We start from the raw sequence: 23517 nt of genomic DNA, 5'->3' as shown, positions 1-23517 counted from the left end.
TGACAAATTAAATTAAAACATATATGAGTATGTTAAGTATATAGATCTACTTTTCCTTCAATTGGTATCAGAGCCATGGTTGTTTGCATGCAAATCGGTTAAAAGTTTTTCCGAGTTATAAGAATAACATATAAAACTTGAATAATTTGTGTTATTATGATATATCACGAAATTAATTTATGCATGTTAAAATTTCTGGTCCTAAAATGTTTTAGGATATTTTGGTTAATTTACGGATTTTTATTGTTCATATTATTCAATAATGGCATTAAAATATGATTTTATGAGTAAAAATGTCATTTTCGGAGTAAAATTAGCTATACTTCGTATTTTCCAGTGATCTTTGGATATGTTGTCACATATATTATTTTGAGATAACCTGTAAATTTTCATAATTTTTGGACTTCTTATGCTCGAAAAATGGATTTTTCATTATTAAATTCGGATTTAGGTGAAAAATAGGTTAATATGAGATAAATTTCGAATCTAGTCATAGAAATTTAGTATGTTGTCACATACAATTTTACAAGATGTGTGTAAAATAATAGGCTATAGTGAAGTCTTTTTGCATGATTTATGGATTTTTGAAGAAAAATTGCATGAATAGTGACTTTATTAGTGAAATATTGATATAACATACTCTATGACTAAAGAAAAACATCATATGTTGCATTTTATTATCTTTTTCAGATCTAAAATTGAAAAGTTGATGAATATAATTTTTCACATGTTTTTATGATTATTTTTGTTAAAACCGATAAACCGCAACATTGTTTTTCCGGATAAATTTCGAAATTTTTAACCTAAGTTTTTGAACATTATGAGTGTCATGGTATTTTTCCAGAATGTTCATGAGTTTAAATTTCAAATTTTGAATTTATTTCAAATTTTGTGAATTTATTTGAAGTTTATAGCTTATTTTTGTAATTTTTGGTCCATTAATGAACAATTTTATAAATATGAGTTAATTATGGTCAAATAATTAGTGAAGACTAAATTTTGAGTCCTAAGAGGTTAGGGTAATTAACTTCTGCATAAATATGAATTTATGTAATTCTTGTGATTGTAAAATGTTGAAATCACGCAAATCCGTAAATACCGAGTAATATACGATATTGGCTAATTAAAGGCGATTTAGCATTAAATTGGGCATGTTCATACATATTATAATGCTGCATTTTTTTGATGATTGTCATAATTTTATTTATGTAATTTTTGAATTATGTAATTTTTACTTAGTATGGCCTTAGATTTTAATTGGTATTTCCCGAAATGTATGGGAATATCGATTCGGTTGTAATTTTATTGTGATCTCGTATCACCGTTTTGTAATTTAATAGATTTATTTTATTTTAGTTACAAATGTATAATAGGAAATTATGTAATTTGCTATGTAATTTAATTTATCCCGGAGTTCCCAAAGACGGATTTCTTCAAGATGGCGATACATAAAGACGGTGTTACCTCGAGCTGCGTGCCACAACCGAAGTTCAAGGGACCAATGGAGTTGGTTTCCGAATATGTAATAGTTAAATAGTTTTTCTATTTTAGGAAGGCCATACTAGGATTTATTTATTTCATGCTTGCATTTTATTTTTATGTCACATGCATCGCTAAATCGCCATAACTAAAACATGCATCTTCTTTCATCGAGTTTATCGACCGTGTCAATTAGAATTATCGTAGTTCACCGCTTTAGTTCACTTAAAACGTGATAGATAATAAATTGATATGACCTCTCGCTAAAACAATTAATTGAGACATAGCCTTACCAAATAGTAGAAACCATGAAAACCTATTTCGCGAGGGAGTGCACTCGGCCCTACCAGGGTACAAACCTTGTTACGTAGGGGAAATGGGTGATGAATGTTAATCCACCGAGTTCATGTTAATGAGGGTTTCATCGGCCATACCGTGCCTAAATTTATGTGGATTTGGATCATGGACACATTTATTCGAAATTTGGATTGAACTCAACAAAAGTTTTTCGATAAGGGTTTCATCGGCCATACCGTGCCCTTGTCGGATGTGTTTTGGGCTATAGATAATTATTAGAGTAATTTTATCGACCAAGAGTTCTAAAAGTAGAATCGATTAAAACGTTAATCCACCGAGTTATATTGATAAAGGTTTCATCGGCCATACCGTGCCTAAGTCGATATGAATTTGGGTCTTGGAATCATTTATCTAGTTGGGTAGAGGTCACTAGAAAAATGCATAAAACTTGTTTAAATCATACATTTTTACGAGTATTATTATTAAAACGACATTTGTTTTACTCCTTCTATTTTGTTTTGTAGACCACTTCTTTTTCTCATAACAAATGGCAACACCAACCCCTAACGCCACGCCTCTCGCTAGTTCATCATGGCTCCGATCCTTCATGGATTGATGTAAACTTGAAAAGAATGGGTCAAATTTCTCCGATTGGGATGCCCAACTCAAATTAGCCGCCCAAGGTGACGACAAGCTTCGTTACCTTACCGAGGCCTCTCCACCCGAACCTACTACTAGGTCGACCGCCGCCACTAGGGAAGCATATGAGGCTTACCAAAAGGAGTCCGCCGCAATGAAAAATGTCTTGATATTTGCGATGGAAGCGGATCTCCAAAGGAGAGCCTTTAAAATGGGCAATGTTAATGAGATTTACTCCAAGCTTGTGACAATGTTTTCACAAACTCCGCGGATCGTCCAATATGAGGCGGCCGCGGCATTCTTTGATCTCGACTTCAAAGAGGGCCAAAAGGTTAGCCCTCATGTGCTCAAACTTATGGAGCTTGTCGAGACCTTGAAGATTCAAAAAGTTGAAATCCCCAAAGAACTCATTGTAGATAGGATTCTACACTCCTTGTCCAAAGTCAAAGCATATGTTCAATTCCGGGTGAATTTTAACATGCAAGATAAGGATGTGTCTCTTGAAGAATTGCACAAGTTACTTGTGCAAGCCGAGAGGGACATGGGGTTAAATGTGAACCCACCAAAAGATGTGCTTAACATAAGCACTAAGAGTAAGGGGAAGTTCAAGAAGAATGGGAGGAAGGGTAAGAAACAAGCTCCCACATTCACCAAAGCTAAGACTTGTGAAGCTAGCACTTCAAAAATCAAGAAGGGTCCTCTTGATAAATGCCATTATTGTAATGGTATGGGACATTGGAAAAGAAATTGTTCCAAATACCTTGGTGATATTAAGGTTGGAAAGATCACTCCAAAGAGAGGTAAATGACTATCCTTCTTTTATGTTTCTAATTCAACTATGGTATTATGATGCAAAGTTGTGATAATGTATCTCCCTTTTTATTGTAAATAGGGACTCCACCAAGCAAAGACAAGGGAAAGGAAAAGCAAGCATAAGATACCATCAAGAAGCTAGGGATAGCTTTCATGGAGCTTTGCTTTTCATTGTCTTATTTTAAATCATGTTTTGAATTTTAGAACCTTAAGTTTCCGTGTTTGACATGGAAAGGTATTTTGGATAATGGGTTGTATTTTGGATAATGGTGACTTGGTTTGCAACCCAAGTCACCCGTTTTATCATTTTATCCTTTTGTTCTAAATTCATGTTTAAATGCTTACTCTTAGAAACATATAACTTAAAGTGATCTAATAGAAAAATATAATGACGGGATTCATTATATGTCCACATGCTTAAGGCTTGTGTATGATCATTTACAAAGTGATTTTGAGTCTATGAACTCTCCTAAAGGAATGTCAATCACCAAGTACACTTACGAAATCTAAAACTATTAGTCAACCTATGAGGTAGTTCTCCTTATACTTCAAATCATTATTTGTGTCTCATATGCTATCTTTGAATCTCTAGTGTATTTATTCTAAAGATAGAGTGGGAGAAAAATGAGGACACAACACACAAGGCAAGATAAAATTGTGTACTTGTGTAAATGAAGATCTACGCAAGAGAGAATGATTTGAATGAAGGTATATCTATTTATATAGTATACCGAGTAGATGAGATCTATGGTCTCAAGTAAGTTCTATATGACTAAAGAGACCAAGTGAAGTAATCATAAGAGTATGTTCTCAAGATAACTACACGAGGAGACCAAAAGAAAGTTTTGGAACAAAATGACTAATGTAAAGTCTTAACAAGAGTTTTGACTAAGTTTATGAAAATTTTGACCAATAGTTTCAACCTTGAGATTTACTTAAGAGCCTAAATGAATCAAAGTAACATACTAGTTATGATCGAGTTGCAAAGATTGATATACCGATATCTTTTGTAGCCAAGTTTTAACCACGCAGATGTCATTACTTAACCTCATTATGAAATGGTTAAACCTCCTTCCGAAAGGGTATTTCGAAAGACGTGTTCTAGATATTATTTATATTTGAAATAATGACATCGCTACACATTATTATGATATGTGTGAGTTAGAGATTAAAATCTCTTTCCATAAGCTTAAGATGAGACCACTTCAAAATAGGTATTTTGAAGGGATATGATGGGAACATATATGGTTCTATCTTAATAACTTGGCAATGCAATTTATATTTCAATTCTTAAAAAGTTTCGATTAAGAAGTCAATTTCGAAACATGTGGAATTGAGTGGGAGTTAGGAAATTATCATGTGAAGACATGGAATTTAGTGGGAGATGTCATCCTTTGAATGTTTACAACTCACCACTCATTGAAGAATGACGAGCTAATACCTTCCTTCATAGAGGAAGATTTGATTTTTCAATTCTGGATGAAAATGGACTATGATGAATTCAATTACATCAAGGGATGTTGGATAAGTATTGGGAGATACACATCGAATCAACAGAAACATAGGTTATTCATCTAAATGAAATGGAATTACCATTAGCAGTCATGGTCGTTCCTTGAACCTAAATATAGTTGATGACATGATTAAAAGTTACTAATGTTTCCGCCATTAGAATAATCATGCACATGTCCAATGGTGAATCATATGCATAAGAGCATGATGATTCATTTGTAAGCCATAATAGAAACGTCATGAATTCTCGAGTAGAATCCGATGAGCGATTTCGGTGTTTGTCAGAATGCTCTTATATGTGTCAAGAGGTTGCGCATATTAATGAAAATCCGAGCACATGTAAGGATTTATGAGAATCCTAAATCTTTCAAGCTAGAAAGAGAAATAAGAAGTTTTGGAAAGATACTTAGTTAGAGAATAAGTTACTCAAAACTAATCTTTCCTAATATACTAGGACTTGTGAGAAGTGCTAGACCAATCGTCTTGGCAAATTGTTGTAAGACTCTACAAAACATATACCTAGTGCATTGTGTGTGGATGGAGTACTTGATCAGTACAAGTTATATCATTCATCACAAATTCGTTCGTTATGTGATAATCGATAAGGAAGTTCTTTCAAGTTAAAGAACCGAAACCAAGGTCAGGATCCTTGATGTGTACTTGGTAAGATTCATGCTATGAGAGAGAACATGAATGTAAAGAAAATTTCAAGTATAAGAAGTTTGAACACATGGACACATGGCATGTTAAACTTCTATTGCAATCAATAAGTGTTTACACTTACGATATACATCACAAGGTTGTAATATGATATTGACTACCCGAGTGTGATGTCGACATTTGTCGTTTGAGTTATTATTAACTCACCATACACTTTGTTACATCCAAACGGGTTGTGGAGACAATTGAACCCCGTTAAAGTGAACATGGATTAACATTATATTGCCCATAGTTACTTGTATGAGGTGATGTCTCGAAGTGACTAGAGTGTGATGCGATTGATGGCAAGTTCAAGTGCCATAGAGTCATGTGAGATGACTAGTCGATCATATAGGCAGACTGTTAGGAACGTTTTGTCGGGCCTTATGACCGCTTATAGAGTTCTGGCAAATTTATATAGCCTGGTCGTGGCGAGAGCTACTATAGTATTCAAATGAGTCGATTCTTTTGACTAAAGACTATTCGCCTAAGATGGCACAGTTTCAGATTAACTTTGATTTGTGTTACTACGACCTTCGTAAATGGGGTCAAATGGGCATATTTTGGGTTATGATGGCTGTGGCTAGTCGAAGGGAATGAGTGCGATAGGAATTGTCCACCCCTAGTCAGGGTTATAACAATATCTCAGGGCCACTCGAGGAGTAATGAACTGGAAATGCGTGGCCACGCTCGGATTGTATCCATGGTGGATAAATCCGGTCAATCAGTTATTCTCCAGATCGAGGAAACCACTCTCGATATGATCACTTGCAAGTACGACCTGAAAGACACCTTGCATTGAGTGGGAGATAGTAATAGGACAAGAGAATTGGTGACGCACACTTGTCGAGGACAAGTGGGAGATTGTTGGAATATGTGTCCTCCGACAATAATGCGATCACGATTGTTGATCATGATGATCACATGTTTAAATCTCATTTCAAAGAATACAATTGGGAAGTAATTTTTATGTCAATCGGTCAACATATATCGGTAATGATTGGTGACTAGAGTTTGACATTGTCGTGCGTGCGACGGTGGTGATCGATTGACCCCTAGGTCATACCTATAGGGCAACACTCTTAATTGATCATTTAATTAATCGTATAATGTTACGAGTTAATTAAATTACTTGAAAATTGACAGACGATTTTGGAGGAAAAATTTACGTATCACATTGAAATTTGATTAAATGAGATACGGTCTGAGTAATCGAATTGTATCATTACTCAGATGAAATTATTGTTTAAGGAAACAATTAAATTTGAATGAATTATTATAAATACAATTTATTGTGATTTATAATTGGAGAAATATTTTGGTACAAGTAATTATGAATTACTAAGTCGATTTTTGTATATGGCGTATTTTATTAATACGTTGATTTTTAATATGTTAAAAATACATAACAAATTTATGTAACATATGACATGTGACATATTGACAAATTTGACAAAAATAAAATGGGTTCCATTTTATGAAGGTACCGAAATTAGGGGAGGATTAGGCTAAATATTGTGTTTGATTAAGTTAATGGAAAACACAATCATTTGCTTTATAGACTAGCCTTGCAACCTATTTCTCATTGTAAAGAACAATTTATGACCTTATACTCAATAATGTTATTGATTATTATTCATTCATCTCATAAAATAATTTTAGAGAGATAAAAAATATTTTTTTTCTCTTCTCTTCTCTCTAAACCGGTTTTTAGAGACAAATACCAAAATTATTTTGGGTCAATTTTCATACAAGATTAATATTGTACTAGTATCTATAATATTAGTTTTAATTAAGAGTAAGCTTTGGGTATAAATCCTTGGGAGAGATCCTACACTTGGGTCTTTCTTCATCCAAAAGGAAAGCTCAAAAACAAGAGAGAAAGGTGATCTCTCTTGTGCCCATTTGAACCGAAAATCCAATGTAAGAATGGATGTTTCTTCCTTATTTTGTTTATTTGTTTGCATGCATAAGATCATTAGTTAATTTTATGACAAATTAAATTAAAACATATATGAGTATGTTAAGTATATAGATCTACTTTTCCTTCAGCTATAGCGTTGATGGCATAGAATAGGTGACCCCGAATTAGGGCATGGTCGATCGACTGGCTTAACTGGTCGATCGACTATGTCTTATGGTCGGTCGACTGAGGTAGTTGGTCGATCGACCAGACCCGTGTCTGATTAGCATCGTTTGATTCGTTAAGTGCAATATTTAACAATGAGACCGAGAGGAGACTTGTTAGATGCTTAGTTTTGACCAACCCGTAGATCGAGAGATAGGGGAGGGCATTAATTAATGAATTAAGACGACTAAATTGCTAAGATCGAAAGATAAGTAATTTAGGCTATAGGAATCACTTTTCAGGGCGAGAGCTAGTATTAGTGAGACCTAGGGACTAGTAGCATAGGCCGAAAGGAGCTACTAGTTAACTTGGACCGAGAGGACATGTTATACCCATCCTACATGACTGTATTTCGGATTATGTGCAATCATAGCTGTAGTGAACCGACCATCTTAGCTCCTTTTTATCATTTGTTTACACCTATTTCTTATTACTTGCTTATTTATTTTTGCATTTAGACTTAGATATAATTCAATCAAAACCCCCCATCTTAGACTAAAATTAAGACAGTTAGAACTCCCTACCTCCCTGCGGATCGACCCTTACTACCGCTTGCTAGTTGTAGTTTGGAAATTAAAAATATTATTTTTGATACTCACATCGACAGGTATCAGTTTGTTTGGTTGGGTTTGGGCGGGATTGCCCTTGTTCTGCTTTGCAGGTTTTTTTATTTGTCCAATTTATGCTGTCATAATGCCGAAATTTCGGCTGACGTTCTTTGATTGCAGGATAGTGCTCGGGATCTATCAGGTCCATTGACGCGACCCTGAAAGACCTGTTTGGGAATGGGCCGGTTAGCACCTCGGCCAGTGCACCTAGGGCGGTAGTGGAGGACGCTTCTGAGGAGGAGGGGCCTTCCGAGGAGGCCGTTAGGGCTGAGAGAGCCGCTGAGGTTCGTGAGGGGCCCGTTGTTAGGGATGCTGGTGCTAAGGGAGCCGCTGGGGTTCGGGAGGAGCCTGTTGCTGGGGCTGCTCACGTTGAGAGAGCTCAAACAGGGTCTGAGGCTAGTACCTCCGGGAGTAGGGTTGCTAGGAGGAGGGCTCCTTGGCCGACCAGACAGGAGTTGTAGAACGTCGCTAGGGTCGTTGAGATGCCTCCTATCCATCACGTAGAGTCTCGTGGGCAGAAGAGACGGAGATCAGAGACGGTTGAGGACGACGCTCATGTCGCGGGTTGGGAGGCTAGACGGGTCACAGCTCCGCGGGGGCTTAACCTGCGGGCGGCGCCTGCTTGGGCCGCGGGTTTTGACGGTAGCCAGCTGTTGCTTCGGCAGGACAGACATATTTCCTACCGTGTGCATGAGGGCCTGGTGAGTCGTGTCACTTGATTGAACTTTCGTCATTTCTGACATTTCAGACCTGAATAGGTGTTTTGACGTTGTTTATTTTTTGTTTCATGAGATCGGCACCATGAGGACTTTCTCAGGCTTCTCCGCTAGTCTGGGTTTCTACGACATTCTTCGAGCCGGTACGAGGGCGTTGATAGAGAGGTCGGCCTTTTGGGTCGTTGGTGGCTGCTTGGCGGGATATTCATAGGGCTTCGATTAGGTCGAACATGTGTCTGATCCGCGCTATGTTGGATCGGTACTGGGATACGACGTCGTCGTTCCACATGGAGTTTGGGGAGGTCGGTGTGACCTTAGAGGATTTTGCCATGATATCTGGCCTCCCCTATGGTGGGACACCTGTTGAGTTCTCCGAGACGCCAGAGAGAGTGTCTTCTGCCGCGGTTACTCGTCTGATCTGCAGTGTTTTGCCCGAGCCTTCTGACATCACTCCGTACCTGATCGCGAGCCCATATGTGAGGGATCACTTCAAGGAGAGAGTGACGGGTTACGCTCCGGCGCCGTTGGCGAGTCCGGAGGCTGAGACTAGAGCTCCTGCTTTGGTTGGTCCCGGCCTCATCTTGGAGGTACGAGCGTTTTTTTAGTTTTGATTTTGATTTTGATTTTGATTTTGATTTTGGCAATTTTTGAATGATTGGCTGATTTGTGTTTGTTGTGTTTGGTTACAGGCATGGTTGTATGCTTACTTCATCTCTCTGCGCCTGGGGAATACCGGTGGGGTCCCTTCGACTTACCCTGATGTGAGGGCCTGGACGGTGGCTCGGAAGAAGTCGACTTACGAGGACTTCAGGCGTCGTGTGGACGCTCTTTGAGTTGCTGACGTAAGTTGCTATCCCTTACTCCTTCTATTTTGTAGAAACAGATAGAGATAGGATGACTAGGTAGCTTAGGAAGCCCCCAGTTAGTTGATTAGCTTTTCCAAGTGCAGATCGTCAGTGCTTTACTGAGACTTTCGTGGTACCGATCGATCCGCCTAGGGTGTTGTTCCAGGAGTCGACACCCGACGAGGTCGAGGAGCACCTTCACGGTCAGGGAGGTGAGGAGCTGTTGCGGCGGAAGGTCGACTACGACACCTTCCGGTTGTCGAGGCTTGCCTAGTACTCGATCGAGGTATGTTTTCCTCTGTTCTTTTGTTTTCATTGCCTCTTTTGATAGGAGGGTTTGTTACCTTCAATGTGGACCCAAATTGCAGGGGGTCGATTCGTTGATGAGGACTCAACCCCCAGTTTTCCTGGCGGAGACCACCTTTCAGGGGCCGGGCGGTGAGGAGCTACAACTGCACCTGCCAGAGCCTGCGGTCGCTGAGGTGACCGATGTTGGCATGGAGTGGAGGTTGAACGTTATGAGGGTGAGTTCCTGATCCGAGCATTCTTCCTCATTTATGTTTTGCCTTGCATTGTATTGAAGGACCTTCTTGGTTGTAGGTGACTACCGCTAGTCATCAGTCTTTGTGGTGGATGGCTAACCGGTGGAGGGCACTTGCTGGTGACCTGGCTGCGAGGGAGGCTCGGCTTACCCAGGTGCTTTTTGTATGTTGTTTTTGTGTATTTTGTGTTGCATTTTACGTTTTTAGATTTTAATGATCTGTATTGTGTTTTGCAAGGGTACTGCAGAACCGGTGGAGCTTGCTCGGGTCCGTGCTGAGTTGGACGCAGGTAGGTCGATGATTCAGGCCCAGGGGTTGGGGATCACCAGTCGAGACCAGGAGCTGAGGCAAGGACGCATTGCGGAGCCGAGATGCGGAGATTGCCTCTCTCAGGGCTCAGTTGGCTGCGGCGGAGGATCTTCACGTCACGATGAAGTACGAGACGCTGGAGAGTTCGCCGGAGAGGGAGCCTGAGAAGATGGTGGAGTCTGCCTTGCCCGCGACTCCTCGTGAGACCGAGACTGGTCCGACGGGAGGTGCTGAGTAGTTGTAGTTGCTTGTCCGTGTCTTGGACTCTTGTTTGTACATATTTACATTTTGCGTGAGGCGGTTTGTATATATTTATTTTTGGATTGTGGTTTATTGGTGATTTTTGGCCTTTTTGTGTTGTGTTTCGGAGGAGCGCTGTCGGCTGTTAGTTCCCCTTTTGCTTCGCACCAGTTCCTGCATCGTTATTGTAGAAAACAGGCAACAGGTATCACATACGCATAAACGCAAACACGTAAAAAGCATTTGAAAACAAAGTTAACCACGGTGACTCGCAGTTAAAATTGGAATTTGAAAATATATTTTGAAAATTCAGCAACAAGTCATCATGTTTGGATTTCTGAAAAGGAATTGATTTAAAAATTAAGCAATTAACTCGTGTCTTCAATTAAATTGCATCAAAATTGTTGAAATTAATTTGTAACTCGAAAAAATCCGAGGAATAGATTTGAAATTGAATTTTAGAATAGATTTTTGTGAGTGTATTTGATTTGATTTTTGTGAGATCAAGACACGGATTTGTGAGTGCTTGAAATTTTGAGAAAAACTGATGCCGTGTTATCAATTTTCGATATTTATTTTTGCTGGGAAAAAAAGCGAAATTTTTTTCGGAATTTTGACGGACATGGAAACGATCCGTCGCAGATCGGGGTGACTAGCCCTTCCCCCTTAAAAAAAAGAAAGAAAAATCCGTATGTTTAAAGCTGCGTCATGGAAACCGTGTCATATTTCGTAAAACACGAAAACAAAAAAATGTGAGTGTGAGAAAACACAAAATGTCCTAGACCGGCCCGAAGAGGCACGAGCATTCCGGCGGGAGGCTTGAGGTGACAGGAGAAAACACAACTTGAAAGGGGCAATTCAAGGTGGGAATCCTGAGAACAGGCCCAAAGAGGCGCGAGCAGCTTGGCGATAGAAATCAGCCTCCCCTTTTTTCGAAAAAAAGGCGCTGATTGTTTTGTATAAATAGGGATGTTTGTGCTTCATTGTTTCATCATCCGAAACACAAAAAACATCTCTACAAAACCTTTCTTTTTCTTCCACAAAAATATTCATGGATGCCTTTGAGAATGCGTTGCGACAATGGTGTCAAGATTTGTCGCCTCCCGAAAAGTATCAACTCGTTTGCATGGGAGTTAGTCAATTGTTGGTGCTTCGTCAAGTCAAGGTGCAATCCTCATTTCTTGAAGCATGCTCTTGATTTTGGGATTCTAAACATCATGTTTTCGTTTTCCCGAAAGGCGAAATTTGTCCTCTTGCCGAAGAAGTTGGTGCCATTGGTGGGTGGTCGGGTTGTGTTCCGGTGCTTTCTCCAACTCGGTTGTGTTATAAGGAGAAGTTTCATTCGATGTTGGACTTGTCAACAAGTCAAGTCAACTTCCTCCTTGCTCCTCATGGTGTGGATATGTTGGCTCTTATCAACATTTTCTCAAACCGATTGGATGCCAATGTTTCGGAGGTGACTAGGAGAAGGGCTCTTGCCTTTTGCCTTGTCCATGTATACCTCTTTGTTTATGCTTTGAAGAAGGAGGGGCCAAAATGCTATAGTAGCATGACCCTTGTGGATGTTGTTGAGCAAATGGAGCATGATAGAGATCCATCATGGTTGTTGCTTGGCGAGATCATCCAAGCTTTGGACAAGAAGGGTTCGTGTGGAGAGGCTCCCTAGTTTGGATCTCCAAGGATCCTCCAAGTGTGGCTAATGGAGAGGCTAAGGTGAAGAGCCTCCGGTTGATTCTTCCTCTTATTCCTTCCATCACCTTACCATGAGGAAGAAATTATACTCGGATAGTTTTGCTTCCACCGAGGCCTATTGGGCCGCGATATTGGCGGAGGAGGGTGGTCCTCATATCCGTTGGGTGGTGCCATGATGGCACTTGAGGTTCTTCACGGGGTTGACCGTTTCGGGTGCTAGTCCTCGTTCTTTGATGGTGGTGGGTTTGAAGGTTGCTTCCTTCATCTATCCCGGGAGGCTCATGAGGCAAATGGGGCGTCAACAAAAGGTGCCCGCTCAAGATACCCTTGTCCAAGAGAACGTTTTTCGAAACTCCGAGCTTGTGGAGGTCTTCCAAAGATGGTGGGCCACTCGGCCTCTTTGGGAGGTACTAAACCCCGTTGCCACGACATGGGTGACTCCTGCCTATATCAAGTGGTCAAGAGCTCAATCCTTGGAGGAGAGGTCCAAATCCCGTAAGGACGAGATCGTTCACTTGAAGTATCGAGAGGTTGGCAAGGCCAATCGTGCCTTCTTTGAGGACTATGTTGATGCAGCTAGCCCGGATGTGACGAGGCCACCAAAGAGGAGAAGCTCAGGTCCCAAAGATGTAGTGGGCCGTGTATGGGCTCGTTTTGGGCCGAACATGGGGTCTTGCAAGAGACCGGAGGCCGTCGCCGTTGTAGATCTATTCCGAAGAGGAAGTTCATGCTAGGCGGGCCAACAAGAAGAACAAGGGAAAGATGTACCCCGAGGGAAAAGGCAAGGGTAGGATGGAAGAATGAAGACCTCCATTACCCACTTTATTATTATGTTGTATTAGTGTTGTGAGTTTTTTTTATTGTGTTGTACTAGCGATGTATTTTGTGTTTTGTGCTAGTTTTACTATGTGAGGTGCTTTAGTCGGCACCTTAGCTTTGGCGAGTTGTAGACTTGCCTAGCTTCATTTGTTGTTGAATTTGTAATCCCTCCCATTATTAATTAAATAAGAGGATTGGCAATTCGATTTGAATCATCCTAAACATTGCACTTGGGAGATGGGATTTTTGTGGGAAGGGAGAAAGGCTTCTTTTTTGTATTTTAGTGAGGAAAGGGAATGTTTTTTTTCCTTTCTTCTTTTTTGAAAGTTGACATGGGGGATGTTTTGTATGTGGGTAAACATAAGGGAATGTTTTTTTTTTTATGATTATGGGGACGGTTGTATCCTTCTTGTGTAAGAAAGGACTGCTTACGTATCCACCTGAAGAGGTGAAATCAAACCGTGATTGTAGTTCGAAATGTTTTGTGAATTTTGATTGTGTTTTATGGTTGTATTCCTCATGTGTAAGAAGGACTGCCTACGTATCCACCTGAAGAGGTGGAATCAAACCATGCTCGTAGTTCAGGGGATTTTTGTTTTAGTGCAAATGGATGTTGCCTTTGACAGATCAAAGGGCATTCGAAACGGGCAAGGTGCCGTAACTTAGACTCGATAAAACATGCAATTGCAAATCAGAACGCGTTTGAGGAACTTGACTTGAAAGGGTTAAGGTGGTCGCTAGTTGTAAAACTAGGGTGAGGTTGTTGGTTGCTACGTTTCAAGGGTAGTATTTCTTGAGTTGGTCTAGGTTGGTCGGGTTTGTAAAATCCTCGCCGTCTAGGTCACTCAGTCTCATTGCGCCCCCCGAAAGTATTTTGTTGACCAGGTACGGTCCGCCCAGTTGAGTTTGAATTTCCCCCTCAGATCGACGGGTAATGGTGCTCGAACCAACTTGAGGACCAAGTCGCCTTCCCTGATGTTCCTAGGTTTAACCTTCTTGTTGAATACCCGTTGTATACGTCATTGGTATAGCTGGATGTTGTGCAAGGCGTTGAGCCACCGCTTGTCTAGAAGTGTGAGTTGTTCATACCTTCGATGGGACCTCTAACTCTACCGGTTGAACCGCCTCCATACCGTATGCTATGTAGAAGGGTATGGCGCCTGTCGGTGTTCAAATGGAGGTTCGATATCCCCAAAGTGTGAATGGGAGTTTGCTCGGCCAATCGCGGTAGTTGTTTTGCATTTTCTTGATAATGGTGACAAGAGTTTTGTTTGCTGCCTCCACCGCTCCGTTGGTCTGGGGACGGTAGGGGGATGATCGATATCGTTTGATCTTCTGTTTGTCCAGCAAGGCTTGTGTTTTCGCTCGGAAGTGAGAGCCTTGATCGCTGATGATTTGATGGTGTACCCCATTGTTGGAATATGTGTCCTCCGACAATAATGCGATCACAATTGTCGATCATATTGATCACATATTTAAATCTCATAACAAGAATACGAAAGGGATGATACATTACATATATAGTCAACAGGTCCACACATATCGGTAATGATTGGCTGGCTAGAGTTTGACATTACTGTCGTGCGACGGTGTTAATCAGTTGATCCCTTGAGGTCACACCTAAAGGACGATTCCCTTAATTGAAAAAGGTTAATTAATTTTATGTCGATACAGATTAATTAATTCCTTAAAATTGAGCAAATTATTATCATAAGAGAGAAAATGACATCTTATTATAATGTGATTAAATAAGATTTTATTTAGTAATTTAAGAAGTCATATTACTAAAATTAATCAGTGTTTGCGAAACACGCGAGATGAGAATGATAAGTTAGTTATAATTACAAGATATTGTGAATTATACTAACTAGTATTTAAATGACCATTTTATGTGAAAGTAATTTTGAATTACTAGTCAATTTGTTAAATGTGATTTATTTAATTTGTAAATGATATTTAATTTGTTAAATATGCATTTTAAATTAAAACATGACATAAGACATGTCACATGTCACATGACATACAATTGTACAATTGACAAAAATAAAATGGACTCCATATTACACATGATAACCGAAAATTGGTGGGCAATTTTAGAAGTTTTTGTCTCATTCATTTGTCTTATTCATTTATCTATGACATTTGATAGTGACTTGACCATGACAAAGACTTACACTTATTAGTCTTGTGAAGACAAAAAAGGATAAAGAAAAAGGGTCCTATAACCCCTCTACCCACCGGTTTTTGACATGGGACAATTGAGAGATTTTTCTCAATTTTTCATTCTCTCATGTTTTTATGAAAATACACAACACTCTCTCTCTTGTTCTTCATAAAAATTATTTTCATGAATCTAATTTGTACAAATCAATCACTAATAATACTAGTAGTAGTATATGAGTATTAGTAATCGATTTTAAGGTAAACCACATTATAAATATCTAGTACATATTATTTTGTGGAATTTTGGGATAGTTTTGGGTGCTACTTATTGGAGGGCTTCTATTTTGAAGTCATGGATGATCATCCTAATGTATTTTTAGCTCAAGATCAAATGAGAAGGAGATCTCATTTGTGCCCATATATCCGAAATCCCATAGTAAGAAAGACGATTTCTTCTCTACTTTTGTTCAAGTTTGCATGCATAAGATCTAGTTTTATTTTATGACTAAATAAATCTTTTTCATATATAAATATGTAAATTAATGAGATTAATAATTTTAACAAGCGGTATCAAGAACTTTAGGTTGTTTGCATGCAAATCGGTTTATAGTTTTTCCGAGTTATATGATTAACATACAAAACTACTTAATTTGGTTTTATGAAGATAAACCTTAAAATAACCTTGCATGTTAAAAGTTTCTGGTCCTAAGTGATTTTTAGGACATTTTGGTTTGTTTATGGATTTTATTGTTCATTTTATATAATATTGGCATTAAAATGTGATTTTTATGATAAAAATGTCATTTTTGGACGAAAAAAGCTAAACTTCGATTTTTTCAGTGGTTTTTGGATATGTTTTCACATACCTTATCTACTGATGGCCTGTAAATTTTCATAATAAAATGAGTTGTTTTGCTCGAAATATGGATTTTTCAAGTTAAAATCGTATTTAAATGGGTAAATAGGTTAATATGAGTTATATTTCGAATCTGGTCATGGAAATTTAGTATGTTGTCACATGCAATTTTACAAGATGTGTGTAAAATATTTGGCTATAACGAAGTCTTTATGCATGATTTATGAATTTTTGATTAAAAATCACATAAATAGTGACCATAATTAGTAATAATGCTAAAACATACTTCATAACTAAGGAAAAATGTCACATGTTGCGTTTTATCATATATTTCAGATTTAAAAGTGAAAAGTTGATGAAAATATTTTTCTCATATTTTTATGGTCATAATTGTTAAAACCGATAAACCGCAACATTGTTTTTCTCGATAAATCTTCGAAAATTTTAACCTAAGTTTTGAATATTATGAGTGTCATGGTATTTTTCCAGAATTTTCATGAGTTTAAATTTCAAATTTTTAAAATATTTGAAATTTTTATGATTTAATTTGAGGTTTATAGCATAAATTTTGTATTTTTGGGTCCATTTATGAACAATATTCAGAAATCAAGTTTAATTATTGTCAAATGTTATTGGAGACTAATTTTGAGTCCTAAGATGGTTTGGGTAATTAACTTGTACATAAATATGATTTTATGTAATTATTGTGTTTTTAAAAGGTTAAATCACGCAAATTCGTAAAAACCGATTAATATACGATATTGGCTCTTTAAAGGCGATTTAGCATAAAATTTGGCATGTTCATACATATTATAATGCTGCATTTTATTTATGATTGTCATATTTTATTTTTATGTAATTTTTGAATTATGTAATTTTACTTAGTAGGGCCTTAGTTTTTATTGATATTACCCAAAATGTATGGGAATATCGATACGGTTGTAATTATTGTGATCTCGTATCACCGTTTTGTAATTTAATAGATTTATTTTTATTTTAATTACAAATTTATAATAGGAAATTATGTAATTCATTTTGTAATTTAATTATTCCGGAGTACCTTGAAGACGGTGCCATTCGAGAAGGCGATCCATCAAAGAAATTGTTATCTTGAAATGCGTGCTAAGACCGAAGCTCTAGGGACCAAAGGAGTTGGTTTCCGAATTTGTAATAGTTTATTAGATTTACTATTTTAGGAAGGCCATACTAGGATTTTATTTATGCTTTGCATTTTATTTATATGTTGCATGCATCGCTAAATCGCCATAACTAAAACATGCATTATCATTAAATCGAGTTTATCGACCGTGTCAATTACAATTATCGTAGTTCACCGCTTTAGTTCACTTAAAACGTGATAGATAATAAATTGACATGACCTCTCGCTAAAATAAACAATTGAGACTTAGCCTTACCAAAAAGTAGAAACCATGAAAACCTATTTCATGAGGGAGTGCACTCGGCCCTACCGGGGTACAAACCTTGTTACGTAGGGGAAGTGGGTGATAAATGTCTACCCACCGAATTTATAAAGATAAGGGTTGTATTCGGCTTTACCGATGCCCAAGTTGATGTAAATTTGGATCATGGACACATTTATTCGTAATTTGGGTTGAACTCAACGAAAGTATTCTCGACGGTTGCCGGATGTGTTTCGGGCTAAAGATAAATATTAATGTAATTTTATCGACCAAGAGTTCTAAAAGTAGAATCGATTAAAGAGTTAATCCACCGAGTTATATTGAGGAGGGTTGTATTCGGCTTTACCGATGCCCAAGTTAATATGAATTTGGATCTTGGAATCATTTATCATAGTTGGGTAGAGGTCACTATGTAAATGTTTTACTTGTTAAATTATTTACAAGTATTATTATAACTATAAATGTTTTGTTTTCACTATTCCGTTGTCATTTTTGTTCTATTTCTTTACCTCAATCATATACGATATCATTTCGATTTTTGTTCAAATCTCCATTAAAACATCGTAACGAAAGACAAAATTAGAATTTTCTTCTAAAAACCTCGAATTATCCATTGCAAGGATCTCTTGTAAAGAGTATAGATAAGAGTTATTCGTGATTAAAAGGGTTTTTGATTCTTGACTAACATATCTACTTACAATAAATTGTTTCTCATATGCTTAATTGAGTTAAGTATTTTGAAACGTTAAATCATTTTGGTAACTAGATTTGTTGGAAATCAAAATTGACCAAAATACCGCAACCATTTCAATGAAAGTTTTAAGACTAAACGAACGAATGAAGAGTAGTCTTCATGAAATTCAATTTTGCTTCTCTAAGCAAAGACTCATTGAAATGAGTGGGAGCATTCTCTTAAACCGTTAAGAAAAAGATAAGGTTTAAAGAAGTAAAATTAGAATGGAATTGATACAAGGTAATGTTAAAAGTAATGTTATTGAGAATAACGATACTAAACCTATCAATCCCGACCGATAAAGTTTCCATTGTCTTTACCCCAAATTATTGAAGAATCGACAAGTTAGTTGTGGGACATCTAATGGGACCTTCTTCTTTAAAAGTTTATTTGATTGACATAAATTTTGTTAGTACTACTTCGTCAATATTAGAAACCGGTGGTGGTTTTCATCATTGTATTTGATACATTGGATGATTAGAATATGACGACTAGCAACAATGATGTTGAGAGATAGAGTCATTGTGTACTCAATCTAGTTTTTGGGTTTAAAGTTGTATTTAATTATGACTATTAAGTGCATAAACTCTAAATAAGAATATATAAACTTGTTAAGATACAAAAGAGGTTTCACTTTTGTGACCCTATACACCATGATTTGATGTATGGCTAGCCCATTATCAAGGTGAATATATTTTAAACCAAACTAGAATGATACATCATGAAAATGATACAAGACTTAAATTGGTAACCCAAGATTAAACCTTAGATTCTGGAATGATGAACGCAAAGAGTTATCGAGTACTCTTAAAACCATTAGATCTTATGGTATATGCGCATCTTGTATTCAATGCAAGATGTCTCGTACCTTTTGGTTGAAAAGGAGATCGAGGTTGTAAATCATTGATCCAAAATAGGTTGATCATTTTCTTTTACCAACGATTTAAGTTGACGCTAATGTGTTCACTTAATAAGGTAAATAGAGAAATCTTTGAAGAAGTTCAAAGAGTTCAAAGAATCACGATTTAGTCGTGATGGAATTATCAAAGTGAAGACTTTGATATAAGCCAAAGGAGATGTGATATAGTATCACAAATTAATCTCTCTTAGCATGCATTATGGGATAATGTATGGTTGGATAAAGAAATCAAACGCTATTCGATATGATTTGGACTTCAATCAAGTTACTTTGAGTTACTTGATCCTTTTGGGGATTTTATCATTTTGTCTAAATTATTTTTCCACTAAATCTAAAACGAATCATATGAGATATGAAATGGTAGGGTACCATGTTTGTAAGTTTTCAAAAGAAACAAATGCTCATTTTTCCTTACTATAATCACGAGTACAACGGGTTTGTGGCTCGTGAAGCTGTCTTTCTAGAATACAAGTTTATTTCTAGAAGACAGAGTGGGAGAAATTATTCAAGAGCCAGAAAGATTGTTATGTCGCAAGAAACTGGTCTTTCTTGGCTACATGAGACGTTTTGTGGAAGACGTTGTTTCTTCAAAACCTAGGAGGTTAAAGTTATCACTTGTTGAAGATGATGAATTAGTGTTACTTTTAGAAAGTAAAGAGCTTGCAACTTACAAAGAAATTTTTTGATTCAAGTTACTTCTGGAAAGTAATGAATATATGACTTACATGAGAGTGTTTAAGTCACAACTCAATACAAGGCTTAGAGCCATGAAAATCCGAAATAAAAGGCTTGATTAGTGACAAAGGGTTTTGCACTAATAAAGAGAGATTTCAAAGCTTGATTGGTTGCAAAGGGTTTTGCACTAGTTGAAATGCTTAAGTCTATTTGGATCTTCTTAGGGATTGTGTTTCATTATGAGATATATATAGCGAGTGAATCAAAAACCCACTTCTTCAATTAGAAGGAATGTATTTAATACATGTCTTGAGTTTTGTAGATTCTTGACATCCTAAGATAATGTGAAACTTAAGAGAGGGTCTTAAGTAGGACATCAATGAGTTGGAATCAATGTTTTGATCATGTTATAAAACATTTCTCGATAAGTCGAGAAGTGGTGTTTATACATAAAGTTTAGTGGGAGTTACGGAAATTTTAATTAGTCTAATATATGGATGACGTATTGATCATTAGGAATGATTTAAGACTTTGGAGAAATATAGTACATCTTTAATATCCGGATTTATGGAGATAAATCTACATGGTATTAATGTCAAATAAGGAGTCTTATGTTGATAAGATTCATGACTAGTTCAATCGAGTTGAACATATTTGATTGATTCCATTTGCTTCCACTGCCGGATCAATTAAATGAGTAATGATGTATAACACTTCATATACTTTGAGTATGATGAATTGTTTTAAAATCGAATTCAAGTAATAGTTACCAAGTAGCCATATAGATTATCTTTAAGTGCTTGTAGAAGCATTAAGGGTGTAAAGTTAAGTGTTTTTGATGCAATTTTGTGTAAGGGTGTTACACAAATGACAATTGACAATTGAGATTGCGCATGGTTTCTGACAAAACCATAATCAAAACACATTAGGATGGTTAAGATACCATTGTGACTATGTTATTTAAGAAATATATTTTCTAGAATCGTTCTAGGCAATAAAGGACAATGAGAAATATTTACAACGGAAATTGAGTACACTTGCAATCATGGGATGTGCAAGAGGGATGAGTCCTGCACACTGTGAAAACAGTGGAAGCTATTTTATGGCAAGAAAGCCTATGTCTAGATTGGATCTAGACACGTACTCAGAAAGTTTTGTAAATGCAAATGTATACATTACGAAAGGAAAACAAGTATGTAGCAAGGTTGAGCAGGGAGTTGCTAAGACCTACTTACAATGCCTATTCATAGGCTTAATATGATGAGTCATGTCATTTTAATTGAATTGAGATGAACAACTACATACAAGATCAAATTAGATTATAGAATATGAAATAATAATCAGGCATTGACTATTCACATGTGATAATCGCATTTGTCGTTCGAGTTTTACTTTAAAACTCTTTTATTATACTTTGTTACATCCAAACGGGTTGTATGACGATATTGAACCCCGTTAAAGTGAACCCGGATTAACATAGTATTCGCCCATAGTCACTTGTATGAGGTGACGTCTCGAAGTGACTAGAATTTGATGCGATTGATGGCAAGTTCAGTGCCATACAGTCATGTGAGATGACTAGTCGATCACATAAGCAGACTGTTAGGAACACTTTGTCGGGCAGTGACCGCTTATAGAGTTTTGGCAAATTTATATAGCCTGGTCGTGGCGAGAGCTACTATAGTATTCTAATGAGTCGATTCTTTTGACTAAAGACTGTTTGCCTAAGACGGCACAGATTCAGATTAGCTTTGATTTATGTTACTACGACCTTCGTAAATGGGGTAAAATGGGCATATTTTGGGTTATGATGGCTGTGGCTAGTTGAAGGGGATAGTGTGATAGGAATTGTCCACCCCCTTATCAGGGTTAAAACAATATCTCAGGGCCACTCGAGGAGTAATGAACTGGAAATGCGTGGCCACGCTCGGAAAGTATCTATGGTAGATAACTCCGGTCAATCAGTTCTTCTCCAGATCGAGGAAACCACTCTCGATATGATCACTTGCAAGTACGACCTGAAAGACACCTTGCATTGAGTGGGAGATAGTAATAGGACAAGAGAATTGGTGACGCACACTTGTCGAGGACAAGTGGGAGATTGTTGGAATATGTGTCCTCCGACAATAATGCGATCACAATTGTCGATCATATTGATCACATATTTAAATCTCATAACAAGAATACGAAAGGGATGATACATTACATATATAGTCAACTGGTCCACACATATCGGTAATGATTGGTGGCTAGAATTTGACATTCGTCGATGCGACGGTGGTGATCGATTGATCCTTGAGGTCACACCTAAAGGACGATTCCCTTAATTGAAAAAGGTTAATTAATTGTATGTCGATACAGATTAATTAATTCCTTAAAATTGAACAAATTATTATCATAAGAGAGAAAATGACATCTTAATATAATGTGATTAAATAAGATTTTATTTAGTAATTTAAGAAGTTATATTACTAAAATTAATCGGTGTTTGCGAAACACGCGAGATGAGAATGATAAGTTAGTTATAATTACAAGATGTTGTGAATTATACTAACTAGTATTTAAATGACCATTTTATGTGAAAGTAATTTTTAATTACTAGTCAATTTGTTAAATGTGATTTATTTAATTTGTAAATGATATTTAATTTGTTAAATATGCATTTTAAATTAAAACATGACATAAGACATGTCACATGTCACATGACATACAATTGTACAATTGACAAAAATAAAATGGACTCCATATTACACATGATAACCGAAAATTGGTGGGCAATTTTAGAAGTTTTTGTCTTATTCATTTGTCTTATTCATTTGTCTATGACATTTGATAGTGACTTGACCATGACAAAGGCTTACACTTATTAGTCTTGTGAAGACAAAAAAGGAAAAAGAAAAAGGGTCCTATAACCCCTCTACCCACCGGTTTTTGACATGGGACAATTGAGAAATTTTTCTCAATTTTTCATTCTTTCATGTTTTTATGAAAATACACAACACTCTCTCTCTTGTTCTTCATAAAAATTATTTTTATGAATCTAATTGTACAAATCAATCACTAATAATACTAATAGTAGTATATGAGTATTAGTAATCGATTTTAAGGTAAACCACATTACAAATATCTAGTACATATTATTTTGTGAGATTTTGGGATAGTCTTGGGTGCTACTTATTGGAGGGCTTCTATTTTGAAGTCATGGATGATCATCCTAATGTATTTTTAGCTCAATATCAAGTGAGAAGGAGATCTCATTTGTGCCCATATATCCGAAATCACATAGTAAGAAAGACAATTTCTTCTCTACTTTTGTTCAAGTTTGCATGCATAAGATCTAGTTTTATTTTATGACTAAATAAATCTTTTTCATATATGAATATGTAAATTAATGATATTAATAATTCTAACA

This window comes from Silene latifolia, chromosome 7, assembly GCF_048544455.1.
Source record: "Silene latifolia isolate original U9 population chromosome 7, ASM4854445v1, whole genome shotgun sequence".
Classification (NCBI taxonomy): Eukaryota; Viridiplantae; Streptophyta; class Magnoliopsida; order Caryophyllales; family Caryophyllaceae; genus Silene; species Silene latifolia.
The sequence above is the reverse complement of the archived record's forward strand: the minus strand, read 5'-3'. Positions refer to the sequence as shown.